At 48.4% G+C, this 7,043-nt stretch overlaps 1 long non-coding RNA gene across 3 annotated transcripts in view; it reads left to right on the forward strand.

Moving 5' to 3' along the window:
• The window catches only part of LOC108528609 (uncharacterized), a 19,182-nt gene extending 13,621 nt beyond the window's left edge, over positions 1-5,561 (forward strand). The window contains exons 5-7 of one of the 3 annotated variants that reach the window (XR_001885228.1): positions 268-415; positions 1,048-1,181; positions 2,255-5,561. This is a non-coding gene — a long non-coding RNA (uncharacterized LOC108528609). The remainder of the gene's footprint in view (positions 1-267; positions 416-1,047; positions 1,182-2,254) is intronic. The other 2 variants (XR_001885227.1, XR_001885226.1) reach the window with 2 other exon arrangements.
• Positions 5,562-7,043: the final 1,482 nt, after the last annotated feature.

Consider the following 7,043-nt stretch of genomic DNA (forward strand, 5'->3'; position numbering starts at 1 on the left):
TTTTTTTTTTTTTTTTTTTTTTTTTCAGAGCAGAAGCCAAAGAGCCAAATGGCATAGTCTGAATGTGGTCACTTTCCTGCCAGCCACTGGGCCAGACTCTGGCTGTTGGCACAGGGTTCTGCTGCCCTTTGTGAGATAGCATCAGCTCTGCCTGGCATGGAAAAGGGAGAGTTGGCATTGTCAGCCTGTAGGTGCTTGTGGGGAGGAGGTAAAGGATGTTGGTTACTGGCAGGCAAACCTGTTGCCACTAAAACTTGGCATGTCTAGGTGGCTTCAGCAGTCCAGACAGAGAATTAGCAGGGAGGAAGAGCTCCACAGAAGTGCCCGTCTGGCTCCTTGGTACTATCCATGGAAAGAGATTTCTTCCTTGGTAGAGAACTTGGTACCTTGCAGAGGCAAATCTATTCATAGTGAGGTAAGTCTGTAAGTCTAACCATAATCCTAGGATAACTCTGACCCATCATCTAGGAGAGGTCTCCTAGGGTTCTTTTTGCCCTATGTGTGGGGAATACACACACACACACGCACACACACATATTTTAGATGGAATTTTGCTCTTGTTGCCCAGGCTGGAGTGCAGTGGTGCCATCTCGGCTCACTGCAACCTCTGCCTCCCTGGTTCAAATGATTCTTCTGTCCCAACCTCCCAAGTAGCTGGGACTATAGGCTCATGCCACCACGCCTGGCTAATTTTTATATTTTTTAGTAGAGATGGGGTTTCACCATGTTGGTCAGGCTGGTTTCGAACTCCTGACTTCAAAGTGATCCGCCCACCTTGGCCTCCCAAAGTGCTGGGAGTACAGGTGTGAGCCACCTTGCCCGGCCCTGGGACTTATATTTTCTAAGTGTTTTCTGTAGAAGCAGTAAAGGCTGCTTCTGAGCTCTTGGAAATTGGTGAGCTGGTAATGTCTTGAAAATTGCTCCTGTCTGCTCTGGGAGCATCATCTCCCCTTGTCACCCCAAGTCCTTGATGGAGTCCATAAGCGCTCTGCTTCCCTGGGCCAGGAGACAGGCTGCATACCCAAGCACCTTTCCTTCCACATGCAGACAGCCCGAGAGCACTGCCTGAGGAGCCAGCAGACCAGGATCCCAGGGTCAACGCTGCCTTTTACAAGCTGTGGGACAGAGACAAGTTGCTTAACTTCCTCAGGCCTCAGTTCCCAGCTGCCCTGCCTAAAGTGGTGAGGATTAAACGAAATACTACAGGTGGAAGCAAACTGTTAAAAAAAAAACTTCAAACACATGCAAGGGGTTACCTTAAGCTCTCCGCACAACCCTCCCACCAGATGAGCTCCCTGGGACGACTTTTTCATCCTGTCTTGTTAGAAAGCTGCTTCCTTGGATAAAGCCCTCAGGAGATGCAAGATGTTCATCCCGAGAGAACCTCTACTCCCTCCTGGCCTGTCTGCCTGATCCCTAGATTTTTCTCCACCCTGAAGCTCTCAGCCTTCTCCAAAGCTAGTCCCTGAGCAAGCGCAGACTTGAGCAGGCGAAGGGAGAGCCAGAACAACTACAGAAAGAAAAGATTAGGGATTCTCTTTCTATTCCTTTCTTGCTTTCCTGTTCTGAGATGGGTGAGCAGCCTGATTTATTTTTGACAAATGTATCTGCATTATGAATTATATTGGGGATGGAATTGTTACATTAAATCAAAGTTAATTTTCGACTTCTGTTCAGGGCGCCATAAATAATCAACTCCAGGATAAGGTTATGGACTGAAGTCACCCAAATTATGCTAATGAGGATGATTAAACTTTAGAATTCTAAGTTTCTGTAAGAATAACAATCAGTTAGCATTTGCATTTCTGCCATGCCCTAGGATCTGCTGCTTTCTCTGAAGCTGCTATTAAATATAAATAATAATACAATTTTTTAAAGTCAAGTTGAGCCCTTTGGGGCATATTCTATTCTCTTTCCTAGTGCTCAGCTTCTGCAGATGTGTCTGAGGCAACCAGAGAAGGAAGGGAGGGTGGCACAGAGTCCACAGAAACTGCATTTGCATTTGCCTTAGAACTGCAAAGGGATTTTCAAGTTCTAACAGAGACAATAATTAAATTTTGCCCCGGTCCATTTGGTGAGGAATGCCAGGAAGCCCTGTTGAGCTTTAGAAGTGCTACCCTTAGTGAGCAGGCAATGATTTCCAAAGGGATTTTGAATTTAGGATGGGGTAGCAATTCCTAGCCTTTTCTGCTGAGATGCTGTGTGTCTTCGGGTCCATTGCATTAACTTTATGTGCTCTGTTGTCCCTCCACAGGCTCTGGGGACCTTATAGAGGATGCTGCTGAATTCCCTAGCTTGGCTTACAGAAGAGCAAAAAGATTCAGTTGATTTCCAGCCTCATGTTTAGCCACCTGTTATCAAAGTCTGCCCCGAGAGATGTTCATCTCCTGATGTCTATGTGGGGCCCAGGTGGCTGCAATCAAAATGACAGGTCAGCTCAGAGGTTAGGTTGCTGGCTGAGTGGCTATTGTTTATCCTAGTTTCAATTTCATCGTCATGACAACCCACACAAGTCATTGTCCCAGCCGATGCCTCTGTGTGACGGAGTGTGAGGAACGTGCTTCGTCCCAGCTCGCTCCACCTGATGGACGAAGAGCCATCTCTGCTCTCGGGTGGCTGCTCCTTTCTTTCCTCCACGTGTTCACAGTGTTCTTATTTTCTCCACCACTTACCCAGAAATTGTTTCTGAAAAGTGTCTCATTTCAACTGAGTTTGGCGCAGAGCGATTGGGAACATTGCTCGGCTGGGATTTGCTCTCTCTCCTCAGCAGTTTTGCAGGCCTTATCTCACTCCTGTGGGCTTCCAGAACTGCTGGGACCCCTGGCTGAGATCAAGTGGGGGGCAGTAGATGGGAACCTGCCTGTTTCACACTCGGATCATCCAAGGGAAGACACGAACGTTCTGCACACACAACATGGTATAAGCACAAAACTTGCCTTAATGTGTCTTCCAAGCTATGCGGGACCCCTTCCTTGAAAATTTCAAGAGACAGATGGCTGGTGTTTCTGTTGTGCTCCATGGCTCTGAGAAATCCTGTGTCTGTGTGGGGCTGTTGAGATGCCAGCTCTGGATGGTAACATCGGTGAGCCTGGAAGGCTTTGCCTTGGAAGCATGGGGCCTGTGTCTACTGAGCTTCTCTTTTGGGTCCTCCAGCACTTGATGATTCTGAGAACACATGTTCCTGTACTTTAGGGAGCAGCCTCAAAAATGGACCCTTCTTCTTCGCTCTGGCATGGTGGTGATTCTGTCGAGAGGCACCTTGGGCCAGATTTATCCTGTTCTGGAGGCTCACAGGCAGGCCCAGCACTGAGAGAAACCCTGCCTGGCCCGACAAGCCTTCTCCTGAGGGTGGCTTCTCCTGTGGCTACAGGATCATCTATGTTGGTCAAACGGATGGTACAAGATGTTTTAAAAAGATATTGGGATTGCTTTGACTGAAAGAGAGGCTGTGAAGGACTGGGGTACTCATTAAGAGTCTCAGAATCAAGGAAGGTTGTTATGGAGACAGGCTGATCACTGCCGTGGGAAATGCTGGGGTGAGGTAGGTGGATCACTGCTGTGGGAAATGCTGATCTGAGGCCCATGTGCATGGCCCCTGTTGTCATGGTGGGGGTGGTGGGGAGACACAGAGTTAAACCAGGCAATGGGAAAGGGCAGAAAGCAGATATGGGAGTCGAGAGCCGGGGCTGAGCCAGCAGAACTGGGAGCAGGAGCGCTGTTAGAAAGTGGTTTGATCTGGAGCTCAGGCCGACTGAGTTGGTCAACACTAAGAGCCAGCAGGCTTCACCTCCTTCACCTTTATTCATTCAACAGACATTTTTGGAGTATTTACCACATGCCAGGTGCTATTCTAGGCGCTCATCAGTGAGTGGTCAGTGAAATAGACAAAAATCCCAACCCCAACAGGGTTTTACCTTCTAGTGGAGCAGCCAGGCAATAAGCAGATGACTTAGACATTCAGGATGTCAGATGGTTCCAAGTTCTGGGGAGGGGCATAGGAATGGTGGGGGTGCTACAATTTAAAACAGAGGGGTCAGGTTAGCCTTTGTGAGATGATGCTCCAGCAAAGAACTAACCGGGAGAGGGCTGGGGTCATGGGGGCACCTAGGGGAAGATCAAGGCAGAAGGAGCAGCTAGGGCAGCACCCATGGGCCTGGTGTGCTGGAGACCAGGGAGGGGCCTGTAAGACTGGAATGGGGTGATCGAGAGGCGACCACAGGGATGAGGTCTGAGGTGTCAGAAGCCAGAGCACGCTGGGCCTTGCAATCTTTGTAAGCGCTTTCTAGGTGGAATGGGAGGTCACAGGCAGGATGGAACAGAAGAGGGATATCATCTGCAGGCTCTTACAGGATGCCTCTGGCTGCTGTGCTGAGAATATGTTAAATTTGAGATGATCTGCTTAGATGAAGTCCTGACTCTGCCACTGTTACTGGACCGAGAAGGTCTACATGACTACCAGACTATCTCAACTCTACTAGGATTTCAACATCTTTAGGAAAATGTTGAATTGAATGTGTCACAAATTTGTCAAAATGAGCAAACTTATAAAGACGCAGACTCAGCTCAAAGTGAATATGACCTTGCCCCACTGCCCTCCCTGGCGTTAGGGACACCAACCACTGCCAACTCCAACCCCTGGCTCCCACCCTGGTCAAATTCTCCCAGGTACCTGGAGCTTTTCTTGGGACTCCAGGGCCTCACGGCCACAGGCTGCGGGCTGGCCATGCAGCTCTCCACTCCACCACGAGGGGCGTCGTTCAGTCCACTGCACCACCCACCACCATCTGCTAGCTTCCCGCAGCCTCTGCTTTTCCCTCCTGCCCACCGGTGGCTCTCCGGGGAGCGTCGTCTGCAGGCCCTCTTCCGAACTGAAGGAATCTGTGTAAAACCTCCTGGTGCCTAACTCAGATCTGCTCAAGCTCCAGCAACTCCAGCTCCCTGACATTAGCTGGGCTTCCATGACCTCTTGGAGCATCCCAACCCCAGAGATTAGCAGCACCTATCATCTCCCTGGTTTTCTTAGGAGTTTTCATTTAAGACCTGCCCATTAGACCTAAGAATGCTCCTCATTGCTTCTCCCATGATCCCCAAACCAGGAAGGTTGGTGATAAGCCCCAGGGGTGTATCATTCTTCGGCGGCCTCCCTCTCTAGGAGGAGGAAGGTACAGGAGGTAGAATAGTTCACACTCCTTCCTGGTGGTCCAGCAGATTGGCCATGGGGGTCTCAATGTTGTGAGAGGGGCTGGGACTATGTGCCCCTCACAGTCCTTCCCGCTTCAACATTTACATTGTCTGTGTGATGTCACTTGTTGGTGTCCAATGAATGGGAACTGATTGTCTTGTTTGGCCGGGATGGGTCTGGAGGTGTCTTTAGGGACACTCCTAGCTGAGTTTTTTCCACACCACTGACAACCATGCTTTGTGAGTTACCGGCTGAGGAGAGACCTGAGCTGGCAGAATCAAAGGACATGGGTTTAGGAAAGGATCCAAATTACATTGAGGGTGATCCCACTGCTGTTCCAAACAGTCAAATACCCCCTTTTGATTGAATAGGTTTGTTATTAAAAATGCATTTAAAAAAATGAAATCGAAAGCAAATCCCTTCAAATAAAATTTCAGCCTTGTCTTAAGTCCAGGGGTTTATTTGAAAGTTCCATCTTCTCACACGTTGCACAGAGCTGTGCTGGAGAGATCATAGCCCTCTGTCCCCTGAGCATGATGAACCAGGAAGGTAGATATCAATCAGGTTTCCTGAAGTCTGTGCAGAATGCTCCTTAGTTATTTTCTGGATTCTGACATGGGGGAGGTGATTGCCTAAATTGTGCTGCATGTCACTCCACAGAAATTCTCATATCCCTTAAGGACTGAAGCTTGAACTGATATGGAACCCGTGACTCAGTAGCAGTTGCCTGCTAGTCCCTTTTGGGCTGCTGCTCCTTTGTCCATTGCATCCTCTAAACTCAGCCCACCTGGTTACTTCATATCTGTTGGCAGATTGACTCCCTCCCTCCAGACCATTTTCAGTAAGAAGAGCTTCCTTATTTAACTAGGAACAAATACCATGTGGCTTCCCTATGACCTGTATGCTGCCTTGATCTTCTACCCTTGGAAGAAACAGGAGTGAGAGAATTATGTCAGCCAAGACAGTGTTAACTTTAATCCTACTTAATTCCAGCTCCACAATGAAAGCCTCACTTTGAGACTTGATTGAGGTGAGTTTAGGTCAAATAAGAGGAGGTTTCATTCAGTCACATCGTCATTTATTCAGCCAACATTCAAAGAGCCAGGCACAGAGCTTGGAGCTGGGAGTCAGAGGAACAATACTTGGTCCCTGCCCTTCAGGGAGACAAACAGAAACAAATAGGAAATAACTGCAACATAGGCAATCAATTCTGAAGTGAAAGGAGGCAGGCGCCCATGCTGGGGAGAGTCACTGATGGACAGTTGTAGCTTTCAGGGAGGGGACACAGGGGCAAGGAGAAAGCAGAAGAAACTGACTCGAGTTGGATTTTAAAGGCTGAGTAATAAACTCATAAAAGTAAAATTATGGGGCTGGGCGCAGTGGCTCATGCCTGTAATCCCAGCACTTTGGGATGTTGAAGGGGGCAGCTCACCTGAGGTCAGGAGTTCGAAAACAACCTGGCCAACATGGTGAAACCCCATCTCTCCTAAAAATACAAAAAAAAAAAAAAAAAAAAGGCCGGACATGGTAGTGTGCACCTGTAGTCCCAGCTACTCAGGAGGCTGAGGCAAGAGAATCAGGTGAACCTGGGTGGTGGAGGTTGGCAGTGAGCCAAGATTATGCCACTGCACTCCAGCCTGAGTGAATGAACAAGACTCCGTTTCAATCTCTCTCTCGCTCTCTCTCTCTCTCTATCTATCTATATATATGTGTATATATATGTATATAAAGTAAAATTAGGAGTTCATGACCTCCTGGAGAGATGACTAGCAGGAATTGCAAATGGATTCTGAAAGGATTTGGAGAATGTGGATATTACGGGACGAAGCCTAGACTTGCACCTGGAGATGAATGTTCAAGC

This window comes from Rhinopithecus bieti, unplaced genomic scaffold (assembly GCF_001698545.2).
Source record: "Rhinopithecus bieti isolate Rb0 unplaced genomic scaffold, ASM169854v2 scaffold_5002, whole genome shotgun sequence".
NCBI lineage: Eukaryota > Metazoa > Chordata > Mammalia > Primates > Cercopithecidae > Rhinopithecus > Rhinopithecus bieti.